The sequence below is a fragment of the Periplaneta americana genome, unplaced genomic scaffold (genome assembly GCF_040183065.1).
Source record: "Periplaneta americana isolate PAMFEO1 unplaced genomic scaffold, P.americana_PAMFEO1_priV1 scaffold_24, whole genome shotgun sequence".
In the NCBI taxonomy this organism is placed as follows: Eukaryota; Metazoa; Arthropoda; class Insecta; order Blattodea; family Blattidae; genus Periplaneta; species Periplaneta americana.
The window spans coordinates 361,497-376,160 of NW_027185505.1; the positions used below are offsets into that span (position 1 = coordinate 361,497).

The 14,664-nt window shown below is 40.8% G+C and overlaps 1 non-coding gene across 1 annotated transcript; it reads right to left on the bottom strand.

Annotated features, from left to right (window-relative positions):
- Positions 1 to 14,345: 14,345 nt before the first annotated feature.
- On the bottom strand, positions 14,346 to 14,464 carry LOC138693914 (5S ribosomal RNA). Its single transcript, XR_011330599.1, has one exon. It is a non-coding gene; the product is annotated as a 5S ribosomal RNA (ribosomal RNA).
- Between the last annotated feature and the right edge of the window lie 200 nt (positions 14,465 to 14,664).

A 14,664-nucleotide genomic window follows, 5' to 3' on the forward strand; every position in this document is an offset into this window, starting at 1 on the left:
GTTGTCCCAGGTTCGCACTGAAGTACTTGAAACCGTTGTACATTTACTAGGCTATTGTGTGATAACACATTATACTGATGCATATAGAAAGGTTTCATTATTATTATATAATTTAACACAATACGAATTAAATTAGATGATGATGCCAAAGTACATAGTTGGCTTCGAAATTTATGTAATATATTTCTATCATATTAGAGTAATGGAGATTATCGTGAAAATAATCACAAGTCCCCTTCTTTGGTGCCCATCGTGGTTTTAGACATATACGTTTGAATATACTAGTTTACTTTACTACATACTACGAATGAAACTAATTTTGAATAAGAAATCGATAACTGGTGAACAACTTACGGCGTTATAATAGAGTTCCTAATGCGTTTGTTTGTTGGTGCACATATTGGCCGCACGCGCAGGAACCCCAATACTGAGATGATGACATGACCTTCTCGTAGGAATCGAAGGCTTTGACAATTTGCGTTCGAATTTCCCCTCTCTCTGTCGTTTCGTTCGAACCGAAATGACGCAAGCTATACGTGGAAGTTGTCTGACAGGACGAAGTCCTGTGTTCTGACATGCGATGTGTACCTCTTCTCCCCAGTGTTTACCACACTGGATTCCTATGACCTAAAAGTTGGCATTGCAAAAACGTGGTGATGTGATGTTCAGTATGTGTCAATCCCCTCGGTTCCTTGTTACGGTCTGGTGAGCATTGCCTACCTGCGTTGTCATATTACCCACCAATTCTTCGGACAGTGATTATTGACTTACAGAAGTTTACAGTAACAGGTAACATAATCCGAGGAGCAAGGCTTCACAGAGGAATCCGGTCTTTCCACTTGATATACCAAGCGTTGGGGTCAGACCCATTTGAAAAACGGAGAGGCATTTCTTACAACGTCTTTTGCTGATACTGAAGTGCCCCTACGAAATAAGTTCTGTTTTCCGCACTGGCCTGTTGAGCTAGTGGTCACACAGTAAAGGTGAATTAAATTAATCTCGACAACTACTGCCCTTTTTAGACGGATTTTATGGCCCTGAAAAGGGCCGTTTTGCCGACGGATTCGGCAGCAGACGTGTGTAGGCAGTCTAACCGCCGAACCCGTAGAGAGTCCTCCCCTGCCTCTTCAAGGCGTATACCACGTCCATGGCCGTGACTGTCTTCCGCTTCGCGTGCTCGGTGTATGTTACAGCGTCACGGATTACGTTCTCCAGAAAGACCTTGAGAACACCTCTCGTCTCCTCGTAGATGAGGCCGGAGATACGCTTTACGCCTCCACGTCGGGCGAGACGACGAATGGCCGGCTTCGTGATGCCCTGAATATTATCTCGGAGAACCTTCCTGTGGCGCTTCGCTCCACCTTTGCCAAGACCCTTGCCTCCCTTGCCGCGTCCAGTCATGTTGCTCGTGTGACGAAGGTTAAAAGTGATCTCGACGGCTCAAGCTCAAAGTTGTTTGCCCAAAGGGCAACCTGTTTTAGGGTCTTACATATGCCCTCTTCAGGTTACGATGTTTTTTCTGTAGCGACAGTTGAGGCGTGGTCCCGGCTAGGCTTCGCTCGTTGGACTCTCTACGGGTCAGCGTCTTCTCCGCTCACACCAGGCTGCTGCGTAGGCCTTGGATGCTGTTATCTTGCAGATTTATGTGGCTGGATGAAGCTGTTGTCTGTGTTGGTTGTGGTTTACTTTTGTCGCGCGGCCCTATGAAGGGCCGCTGTTGGTTGCTTGTCTGTGGTTGGTCGTGTCACGTTTCAGTGGTGCTAGTGATAGTTGTAGTTTGTTACCCACAAAGTGGTGAGCAACTTGTCTGCGTAAGAGCCGTCTTGCTGTCTGGTTAGCTGTTGCTAAAGTCGTTCGTCTTGTCTTGGGTTGGGCGTCTGTCGTGAGGAGTGAAATTGTGAACATCACAATTTCATCTCGCAGTCTGTTGATCTGTTGGTCGATGTAGCTTTCTATTTTCTGCATTGCAGAATTTAGAGCTGCTGCTACGATTTGTTCGGTGTTAGTCTGTGTAGGTTCCGTTGTTGGTTCTGTCGTTGTCGGGTTTACCGCACTGGCGTACGATATTCCAGGTCTTGGTTCGGGAAGTTGGATTGGACTGGATTGTGAGGGTTTAGGAATTGGTGGAGGGATCTGTTGGGGTGTTTGAACCGGGATGTGGGTTGGAGTTTGTTGGGTTGGGTTATGTCGGGGGTAGTTTGGACAGCGTGCTTGGCCCGTATAGTGGGTATCGCTCTTGCAGCTGGCGCAGAACTTGACTTGGTTGTCTGGTGGGTGTTTGCAGTGGACGGGATTTTTTCCGCAAGTGAAACACGTCTTGTCGTTTCGGCAGTCGGTTTTGTCATGTCCATACTGGGCGCAGTTCTGACACGGTCTGTGGAATACTGTCTCGTGGGCTGGCTCGACTTTGTAATTACGTCCGGCTATGTTGATTCCACATAGAAGTTGGTCGGCTGTGGTCACGTCTTGTACTATAAGTCGAACCATCTGCGTCGGCTGGTTAGTCTGGGCGGAGGTTATTCTAGAGATGCGCTTGATTCCAGGGAACTTTTCCCGTAGAATCTGCAACAATTCGTCCTCCGGGATCTGGGTGCCGACATTCTTCATGACGACACTGATCTCTCGGTTTCGTGGAAGTCTTTGTCCTTGGTGAGATGGTGTATGGACGATGAAAAGTTGTGCGGACGGTCCAAAAGTTCTGGCCGGTATGGCTTTAACAAATCGTTCCGCCTCGTCAATCGTCGGGAAGGTAAGTGTCGTCGTTCCTGTAGAGTAGGCCCAGTATTGTCTCGGAGTTTCCATGTTTAAGTTGTTCTGTCTTATAAGCTTCTGGATGAACAGTGGGTTATTGTTGTCAGTCGTGTGTCTAGTGATTTTCACAGTCGTTCTGCTCTTGAGTCGTTCACTTGCGGCTGTGGTGTCTCGGTCTGGTGGTGGTGTGGGTGCAAGGGAATTCTGGGGAGCAGGTTGTGGACTGGGCGTGACCTTCTCGGCTGCCGTGGTCGAAACGGCGCTCGCGGTTGGTCGAGTCTTCTTCTTGCGCCGTGACTTGGCGTTCTGCCAGTCTTGGTCTACCTCTCCTTCGGATTCATTTGAACCTTCAGAAGAGGCAGATTCACTCGTGGTGTAAAAGTACGAGTCCTGGATGTGTTGCAGTGGAGGGGTTTCGGGTCTGGTGGGTTCAGAGGAAGGACCTTCTGAGGGCCGGTCGGGTTTCACGGATCGGGATGGTGCAGGAGGATCAGTCGGTAGCGTCCAAGGTCCTTGTAGAGTTGCGGTCGGTGGCGCAATGTAGCGGGCTTTCTTCCCGAATTGCTTTGGGTCGGGTCTCGTAGCTTTCTGTAGTTTGAGTCGTCGCTAATTTTAACTTGAGCCGTTCGGTCACGTACGAAATCCGAGAGCCACCTAACAAATATGCGCGGCATCCCTGTGTTTGTCAGTTTGTAGCGGAGCCCGTCTAACCAAACTGAGTCGAAGGCCCGCTGCATGTCTAGAGCCACCATTATTGAAGTGTGTCCCCTCGTCCAGCCCTGTTCTATGGGTGTCAGTACTTTCAGTATTTGATCTATTATGTCAATTCCTTGTCTGAACCCGGCTTGTGTGTCAGGGAGTGTGTCGTGCGTCTCCATGTAGTGGTGTAGTCGTCTTTTAATTATTCGCTCCATAATCTTGCAGACCGTGGCCGTCAAGCTTATAGGTCGATAATTAGTGGCGTTGGTTAGGTCTTTACCAGGTTTCGGAAACAGCAGCACGTGCGCATGCTTCCATCTAGGAGGTAAGGCCCCCAGGCGGAAGCTGGCGTTGTATATAGCTGTGAGAAACTCAACGGCTGTGTCTGGGTAGTTACGTATTAGTACGTTGTGTATGTTGTCAGGTCCAGCAGCTTTGTTGTTCGTTTGTTGTATTGCGTTTGCTACTTCATGGGTCGTAAACGCTGCTGTGAGTGGGTTGTCGTTCTCGTATGCCTCCGGTTCCTGTAGGGGGAAGTAAATGTTGCGTTGCGTTTGTATTGTATGTGTGATGCGTTCGTAGTGGGCGTGGTCAAAGTCCCTATGTTGTTGTTTGTTGTGTATTTGTTGTAGAGTGTCACGGAACGTTTCCAGTTTGTCGTCTACTGTGAAAATGTATCTATTGTTCACTTTAAGAGGGTATGTCGGTTGCTGGTAGCCGTTGAGTTTTTTAAGTGTTTTCCAGAAGGTCCCTGGTTTGTCTCTTACGTTGGTGTCAAGGTTAGTGGCAAGTCTAAGTCGTCGTCTATTTTCAAAGTCATTAATTGCGTTTTTCACATCCTGTTGTAGTTGTCGGTAGAGGCGTCGGTTGCCGTCTGTGTGGGTTCTCATAAAGAGTCGGTGTGCTCGTCTTTTAGTTTTAATTAGTCTTATTATGTCTGGCGGTAATTCACGTTTGATGTTTGGTCGTCTTAGTTTGTGTGGTACCGCTCGTAGTCGTGCGTCGTACGTCACTTGTTTGAGCTGCTCGTCCGCCCTAATGAGGGCTTCGACATTGTTAATGATGGGTGGGGGTGGTAGATTTTGATTAATATAGGTTTGATACTGTTCCCAGTCAGCATTGTGGTACTTGTATATGATGGTAGGTCGGAATGGGGTGGTGGGTAACCATAGCGATGTGCCTATTCTGAAAAGTATGGGGCTGTGATCGGAGTTAGTGAGTGGCTCCAGGACTTCTACATTATGTACTTTGTTAATAAGGATTGTTCGTACTAATATCTTGTCCGGTTTGGTTAGATTATACTGATTATCCTGTGCTGGGAATCTAGTTGGTCCTGTCGGTATGTGAACATAGGTCCTGTTGTCTAGGAAATTTTTTAGTCGGATACCAGCCGGATTGTTCCTTATGTCACCGAGGTCGCGATGATGTGCGTTAATATCACCTACGATGACGGACTTGTTATAAGAGTTTAGGTGATTGAATAATCCTAGCGGAAAAACAGAATTAGGTGGGAGATAGATTGCTGTTATGTAAAGGGGGAAGTTTCTGATATGGAGTTTTATGGTGACATATTCGTGAATAGAAAATTGTGGTGGGAGTTTGACTTCGGAGACTGGCAGCGTGTCTTTATATACTAAAACCCGCGGACCAATCACATTACGGAAGGGGCGTGGCTTCTCAACGGGCGAAGACATAAATACCCCTCTTGGGGGCAGCGGGGGCGACTGTATTGCGTCAACTTGGGTTGCGAGGACTAAGGAGTAAGCGATGGCACGTACGAAGCAAACTGCGCGTAAGTCCACGGGAGGCAAGGCTCCACGAAAGCAGCTGGCAACGAAGGCCGCTAGGAAGAGCGCACCGGCTACTGGAGGCGTGAAGAAACCCCATCGATACCGCCCTGGTACAGTTGCTCTTCGCGAGATCCGTCGTTACCAGAAGAGCACCGAGCTCCTCATCCGCAAGCTGCCTTTCCAGCGCTTGGTGCGTGAAATCGCTCAGGATTTCAAAACCGACCTCCGTTTCCAGAGCTCAGCCGTAATGGCCTTGCAGGAGGCAAGCGAGGCATACCTCGTCGGTCTCTTCGAGGATACCAACCTTTGCGCCATCCACGCCAAGCGCGTGACCATTATGCCCAAGGATATTCAGCTGGCTAGGCGCATCCGCGGCGAGAGGGCTTGAATTAACAAAGGTACTCCTGCCCGCAAAAAGGCCCTTTTCAGGGCCACTAGTTATTTCTCGGAAGAGCCGGTTGTACCGTACTCCAGGTCTCGTTCCTACTACCCTCAGTTCAAGGTCACCTCAATAATATAAATGGTTTCTCCCTTTCCATTCCTCACCGTATCAGCATTTTCCCACAGCCTGTTTGACAAATATCGCAATGTATCCTATAGGTTAATAAACAATTTTTTAATAGAACGATGGATAACAAAGTTTCTTAGGAAAATTAAAAAAAAATTTCACAGTTCTATAATATTGCACATTATATATATTTACCAAATTAAGGGTTAACGCCGCCGGGACGAGTGATCCTCCGTCCGACCGATCACAAGCGCCAAGGCTCAAAGTGGTCCAGAAAGCAAATCTAGCTGGACTAAAAATGTGACATATTTCCATGAAACTTCGCACTATAGTCACTACTGTATAAGAGGAGAAACTACCCCTTTATAGACGATGCGTTTTGACAAAAATTAGTGACTTGTCTCATATATAATATATTGTTTTAATGAAACTTTACACAGTACTTACATGTAGCTCGTTTATACTATATTGGATACAAAATGTGATTATGATTGTATAAGAGTAGCTACTTGTCTCCTATCTAACATTTTTTACTTTCACGAAACTATAACTGTGACTCATTATTTTCGATAGTACAGACGTGGTCTGCTTAGGAAAGGACAAGCGGAAGACTGTGACCTTTGTGACCTCGGGTGGGTATTACGATAACATTTATAACCGTCACCCTGATAAGCATCCGAGCAGCTTATTTCAAAAAGGAGTTTGAATACAAACAATTCCTTCAATCTACTACGATTATTACAATAACTGATTTCATTAATCTCCTCTCTTCTTTAGCAAAATATAAATTACCTTCAATTGGTCGATTCAGCAAACTTGTTCATAAAACTTATCGCTATTGCGTCACGTTTCGCAATTTTTCTAAAGTAAAAACAAAAACACGAACAAACGCCTACTCCTTTAACCTCATCGCTCTCTTATCTCTAGAATCCCGGGGGGTTGAGAACCTGAATTCTCTGTGGTGTGAAACAAAGCAACCCGCAGGAGCAATGACACGTTCAATTGTCCTAATAATAGAAAAAAAATTACACGTCATTTAGTGTATTCAGAACATTTTTACAGGACCGTGTAGGATATTCACTCTCCTGTCGAATAGTTTCGGCGGCTGGTAGGCGATACGCATTAATTAAAATAATACTTGCGTACCTTGTTCAGGACAGTGACTGTGCTACTTTCTTTCTTTCTTTCTTTCTTTCTTTCTTTCTTTCTTTCTTTCTTTCCTTTATTTGTAGCTTATTGATGACACCAGATGCCATAACGGAAATGCCGTGATGGTATGTTTGTTTAATATTCAAAATCAAGTGACAGACGCTATTTGACTTTGCGGTGGAGGGGATAGGGACCTGATCTCGGATGTTCCGAGAGATGCCGGCGCACAGTTGTCCAGAACGCAAAACTATGTAAGAAAATCAACTTCATCATAACCGAAGTTTAAGTAATATCTAGGCTTAAACAAAAGCTAGGCATTGTGCACAACAGCATACAAAACATCAATATCAGTAAGAGGTGGGACAAAACATGAGTTTTTTTTTTAAAGTCACGCTCTTCAGTTGATTTTTGTTCGTGGGGTCAGTGGCTGTTTTATACTGTTAAACCTTCCCTTATGGAGGTCATAGGACAAGATGTGTACTTTCATTTAATACGCGAAAAGCAATCTATAATACGTTAGCATTCATTTAATTGGCACGTTTACTGAGATTTGTGCAACTAGTTTTTTTTTTTTTTTTTTTTTTTTACGACATATTTAACAGGCTGTGCATTACAAGTAAACCTGAGTTAACTTTCAATTCTTCTACCCACACATTAATCAAATATTAAACTCTATACGGCTTAAAATTTAGCTGCTACATCCTGCAAACTTAGATGTTATATTCATCTCTTGGTGGCGCTTTACGAATTCGACAGCAGCCACTTTTCAGAGTCTGGATGAAGGAGCTTAATTTCTCCAAGAAAAATTCAACACTTCTTGAACATATAATGAACAACTAAATTATGGAGTATATCCATGAATCTAGCATTTTGTTACCAACTGCGAAAAATATGGCAGGCTAGTCATCTTTTAGGAGCATAATTTCTATTAAAACATTAAAAATTATCAGAAAAACTAATTTTTCCCTAATTCCCTAATTACACGAGCATAATTCGTTTTTGCATAGATGCGTATAAAATTTCATGGAAATATGTTACATAGGGGAGAAATTATTAACTCTGTATAAATGTAGCCTCTAAACACAAGAAGTAGATTCCCATATAAAAACCATTATCTGAATTTATGCTACCTGTAACTATACTGTGTGAAATATAATGTAAATATTTCAGTTAAGATAGAAATTATTAATTTAGTCTATAAAGCACTTCCGATACAACTCTTCACACAATAATAATAATAATAATAATAATAATAATAATAATAATAATAATAATAATAATAATAATAAATAATTCTGAGCTTCAGTGCAAGAACTCTTTAACCCTCACACAGCTTGTTCTGAGAAAAATCAGTATTAAAGAAATTTATACACATTAAACAAATTGTAATGCTATATGTTGTCATGTCTCTTCTATCCCTCACGTGGAAACTTAGGCTTACACAGCAGCAAGAATAAGATAACAACGTTATTATCATCTGTCCTTTTATGGCTATACAGTTTTTGCAGTGAACTACAGAATTATTAACTATTATTATTACAGACCTGTTATTTTTTTCACTTTTTTCACACACACACACACACACACACACACACACACACACACACACACACACATCTATTATACTAAACATAAACCCACAAGAGAAAACAATACTTGTATTAACTGTAAACATTTTTCTTCCTTTCTTTATTTTTAGCAGAATCCTCCATTTCACCCTTTATCTCACTAGATGCGCTTCCCGCAGACATTCTTCATTATATGTTTCACACACCACTTCGTAACACTTGCAGCGGTTGACTTTTGTTTTCTTGTCTTTTTCTCTAGGGTATATTGTACATAGTGCTCGGTATCGGTGCTCGTTCACGTGATATTTTACCTTTGTTTTTCTTGCTAACTCCTGCCAATTTTTCTGATATTTCCCGTAGTTGATTGGTCAAGTACTGCGGATTGATTCCCGGTTATAACAAACACACCTACACTACATTCCAATGATTTCTGACTCGTTACTGCACATTTTAGAAACACTGTACGAAAGCACACACAGTCTCTCGTAAATCAACAGGTTACAACAGAGACTTACACTTGCAAACGCGTGGGGATTTCAGAAAATTTCTTACTATTTCAGTACCTTTAACTGTACAACAGATTTTGTTTTCTCGAAAAAGAAAGGTCAACGTTACTATTGACAAAAGACAGAAACGTACGATTACAATACCTTTATTTTAAACAATCTTAGAGGTGGTCTGGGAATTCCTAAACTCACCACGCGACTACTTAACCCTAGACAGGTAATCATCACTGTACTCATGTTAAAGGTAAGCATTCGTAATTTTTACTACTCACATTTTAATTAACTGAAATCAACTCAATATCACACATTTAACAACTTTTACACATTTCGTAGCCATTAGTGTTCATTTAATTTTAAGTTTGTCATAAAGTCTTTACGTTCATGTTATTGTCCTATTTACAATTAGTGCAAACAACAGCGCGATGTTCTCTGCAGAACCCCTTTTTGCAAAGTCCACAAAATGTTGTCATCATTCTCCTCTTCTTTGCAGGACATTTATAGCAAACAGTACGTTCACCATCTGGCTGCATTACCTGGCATTGTTGTTGCACAGCAATGTTCAGATGTTCTTCAATTGTTGCCCGCAGAGATCGGTGTAAAGTAGGACGTGCAAAGCGGTGCTGCATCCACGGTTTTGTCAGCTCTTCACACAATTGGAAAATGAATTGTTTTCTTGATATTGTTTTCTGAGTTCTTCTAACTATAAATTATCCATGAATTTATACTTGCAATATTTAGCATGTTGTAAAATATTGCTAGTGGCCAGCGCCTCGTCTTTCTATTGCAGGAAAGATTGTGGCACATTTGACATAGTGTATCTACACCACCTTTAGTCCCATTGTAAATAATAATAATAATAATAATAATAATAATAATAATAATAATAATAATAATAATAATAATAATAAAGGCTTTACATATAACGTGTTGCTTACTGTTGTCATTGCAGTCCACGTCGGTGGGGGTGGGGGGGTTTCTTTCTCCTCCTCCTTCCTCTAGAAAGAGCAGTTACCAGGGTCTAAGGAAGTGAATGCCCTTTTCTTTCTGGGCTCATCCCTACATTTGTCTTAGCTCCTTAGGGAAAACCACGGAAAACCCTCAGGCTTGCGAATAGACTGAATGAATGAGAGGAGAAACTTTAAAGGTACGTGAAAACACGTCCATGCAAGGGAGTTGGGACTGTGAAAAATTGAATATGTGAAATCCAAGACTGTATTTGCCAGGCGAGCAAAGAAGAAGAAGAAGAAGAAAGGCTTACGTATGACGTGTGGCTTACTGTTGTCATTGCAGTCCGCGTCGGCCAGCGGTGGGAGGGGGGGGGTCAATATACCTGCACATATCAGTTCAAATTATAAAAACCTCTTAATGCTACTGCGGTACTATTCCATTGCCGAACACAATATGAAGAAATTAGCAGATCCCTGAACTGAACTCTTATTACTCTGAAATTACCGCGCAGTACAATTATAGCTATGACGCATTGCAAGCGTTAGTCACCATATCGATTTGCTAAGCAAATTTTATCCCTTTAGAGCATGTCCCCCCCCCCTCCTCCTCCATATCAGCCAACAACATACTGGATGAAGAAGACTCCTGCAAAAGGGACGAATTAAGATTTAATTTTATTTTAATGATAGACTAACATTGCAAAGTTCCAAAATAATTTTTTGCATTCCTTCATTACACTAGTCGTACAAAATTGCGGTCGTATCTCGTACTATCTATACTAATAATAAATCTGTAGCCGAAATTTTTCTGGTAAGTTTCGATTTTCCAAAAGTAATTGGTCCTAACATATATAATTAACCACCCTGAAACCGAAAATCGCATTTTTGAAAATTTTGTTTGTATGTCTGTCTGTATGTTTGTTACCTTTTCACGCGATAATGGCTGAACCGATTTATATGAAAACTGGAATATAAATTAAGTTTGTTGTAACTTAGATTTTAGGCTATATGGCATTCGAAATACTTTATTTAAAAGGGGGGTTATAAGGGGGCCTTAATTAAATAAATCGAAATATCTCGCTTATTATTGATATTTGAGAAAAAATGTTACATAACAGATGTTCCTTTAAAAATGATTTCCGTTAAGTTTTATTTTTTTACAACATTTTGATAGGACTGATATTTAATGAGATAAATGAGTTTTAAAATTAAAATAACGCTATCTAAGACGGTGCAATGAATTAAGAACAAATGACTTCGTCTATAAGGGGCCTTGGACAACAACAATCGAAACAGGGGCCTTGGACATCAACAAACAATCGAAAGCTATTAAACATAGCCTACAGGGAATGTTTCTGTGTTTGTATGAAGTAATATCACAAGCTCGTAAATTAACTGATTTGTATAATTAGTTATTATTTCACCATTGGAAACTGTAGTTTCTCTAGATGGACATAATGCTATAATGTTATTACAGTAACGTCTGAGTAAATCGAGGACAGGTAAGATTAAAATAGCTTCTTATGCACAGAAAATTTGATAGGCTATTTTGTACATTCGTTTTCTGTATTTCTTAAAATAATATTTATGTACACGCATTTTAATCTCAGAGAATTAACGAACAACGAGAGTGTATTGATTTAGTATGCAGTAATAGTACTTTAGCTTGGCAATCCATTATTTTAATAATTCATATTTTAACTATGCTCAATTGAATCGTGTTAAAATACATAAAATATATATGCAATAAATGCAGTGCTAAAAAAAAATTGGGTAATATGCGAAGCAGATTATCTTGCGCTGTTGTAAAAGTTGTTCCATGGATCAGTCGTCCTATTTTAATTATGTAATTACTTTATATTTATTTCTAACAGGTGGAGCGGAGCGAACGGGTACGGCTAGCTAACAATAAGTGAGAACTTACAATACAACAACGACAACAACAACAACAGCTGATAATCTGAAAGGGAACATAGTAATTTGGGGTGAATTAAAATGCAGCTTCCATTCGTTTAAAATTTCTTTAAATTTTAACTAAATATTAATGTAGATATTACCTCTAAAGGTAAATGGGGGCATGTTTCACAACGCTAACAAATTACAAATTAACAATATACAATTAACAACGGAAATATTACATATGCTTGTTAACTGTGTTTCACAATGCAATCTTATTCACTTGTATGTTTTAACGAACTTTACAAAATCGGCGAAACAAACTTACAAATACGCATAATTGGTTGAACAAAATCGCCAACGACAGTTTACAAAAATCACTAAGGATCAGAGGTAAAGTAGCTGTAATTTTAGAACTATCGATGGACATGTTTATATTTTTTTATATATATTTTATTTAGATTTTGCTACATCGGCGACAACGGAGTTTCGCGGCATGCAATTGGTCGAGCATACCAATGCATTAATTAGCCTACGACTTAACTGACGAAAGTTAGCGCGAAATTCATTCAAATAATTGATAAATAATGGATTTGACCCACGTAGTTATATGCAGTTGATAGAGCAGCTAACATGTCCATCCATTAAAATCAACTTCGCTCTCTGCTGGTCCATCAGTATATTTTATTGTTTCATCCATAACCTCGCCAACATTAGGGAACCCAGCAGGAGGAGCATAAAAATCCTTTGCCCGAGTAAGCACATTCGGTGATCAATAACCCGCCTCGAGTTTTTTCAATCTTGTAACAACATCAACTACCATGTGTGAACTTTTGCACACTGTAATCTTATAAATTCCGTTCTTATCTGCTAACGCAGGGAACTGAGAGCTACTATGCAACCAATGCAGTTCTCGCTTTGTGGTTAGGGCACCACTTTTCCCTTTCAGATGTTGCATGTGATGTCCCATATCTTGTAGGAGAGATTACAGCGAAATGGGATTCGGAACGACTTCAGAATACTGCGTAAGTAATGCCGACATTGCATTATTAAGTGATTGGTTTTCGGTGCAAAGTTTTTCTTCTTTAAGTGCGAGTATTTATTAAATACGTTCCTCGTATATAAGAACTAACGCGGTATTCTGAAGTATAGCGCGGGATTCATTCGAAACCTTTCATTAATATTCGTACAATGATACGAACGTGGCCGGAAAATTCTACGTTAGGCCTAAATGCAAAATCTTCGTCTGAGTCGCTAGAACTACTCAATAACATCACAACTGCTTCAGTGTAATTCTTAATGGTACCCTGTTACTATAAAATTGATTTTATACATATGTGTTTATTTTTTTCATTCACAATTAGAAGCTATTTCAACAGGGCTACTGTAGAAAATGTGCTAACTTCACTAGTAAAGTTTAGTTTACACGTTTGTAAAATTACTCCTTCGTTGTGAAACAAACATATCACTTGTAAAGAGCGCAAAATTTCATTCGTAAAGATTTGATTTCCTTTGTACAGTCCACCTTTACAAACAAAGATTGTGAAACAGAAGTTTACAAACAGAGTTCACAATTTCCAAAGATTGTAAACTTTGTGAAACACCCCACTGGTGAATCAGCACGCCGAGCTCGATCGAAATACAACCAGTTACTATTATTTCCCTATCGTTTTTTGACATTTGATTCCGCGTCCTACCTCTTTCATTCGTTACTAACCAACAACGCCAATAGCAGAAGGTAACGCAAAAACAGTCACCGGTTCCCCGATGCATGGCTTTCTCTCTCAATGTCAACTGAGAGTTAAAAATATTCATTATAATATGCACTTTCCACTCACTCCTCAGAATGTCTTCTTTATTTTTATTTATTTATTTTTTAAGATATGTGAGCTACGTACTGTATGTCTGATGTTTTGCCATCGTACATTCAAATATTTATATTCACTGTACAGTACAGCGAACTGTTTATACTTACTGTACATGCTATAACTACTTCTCCCAACTCCGCTATTGCTATATTTCCTAAACTAAACGCTGATATTGAAATAACGCCTGGTCTGATAATGCAGTCTGTTTAAATTTCTACCGACCAAGTTCTGCCCTTCATCATGGGAAAACAACGAGCTTCTTTAAAGGATACAACTACTAGGACAGAGATATTTTCATTATGGAATTTGTACTACCCACTGAAATGTAGTAACTAATGGGATTTTAATTAGCCATATATGTACAGTATATTACATTCTTTACCTAAAATGTCTCTAACTTCTAGGGAGAGCGCGAGGTACGTTCACAATCCCCTGAATACATATTCCCTTCTTCGAGAAAACGCAGAGAAGTGAACCGTCTCATATGAATATGCTACCAGTCATAAGTTTCAATACGGAGCTGCAAGTACTTAAGAATTATCAATTACTCTACAATTATGCAGCGGCGTCATCATCCAAGCTATAGCTGGAATAGGGAAGGGAACATAATATCCCATAAGTCTTATTAGAACACGCTGGAAATAGTGACGTAAAAAAAAAAATCGCCAACGGCACGTGGTGTTCCCAAGCGGTCACCCATCCAAGTACTGACCACGCCCAATGTTGCTTGACTTCGGTGATCGGACGAGAACCGGTATTTTCAACATGGTATGGCCGTTGCCGATGAAACTGCGTAATCTGTAGGCACTTGAGGACGATGGGATTGGGGTGCACTCGATAAAACCTGCACTCGCTCACACACACACGTAAACTGCCTGCTTAGACTCTGTACCTAAATTACCAAGCTCGTTGGATGTCATTGGGATAGATGATAAATCTATCTATCAACGGCAGTTTGGTTACGTTTCAACGTCACACACTG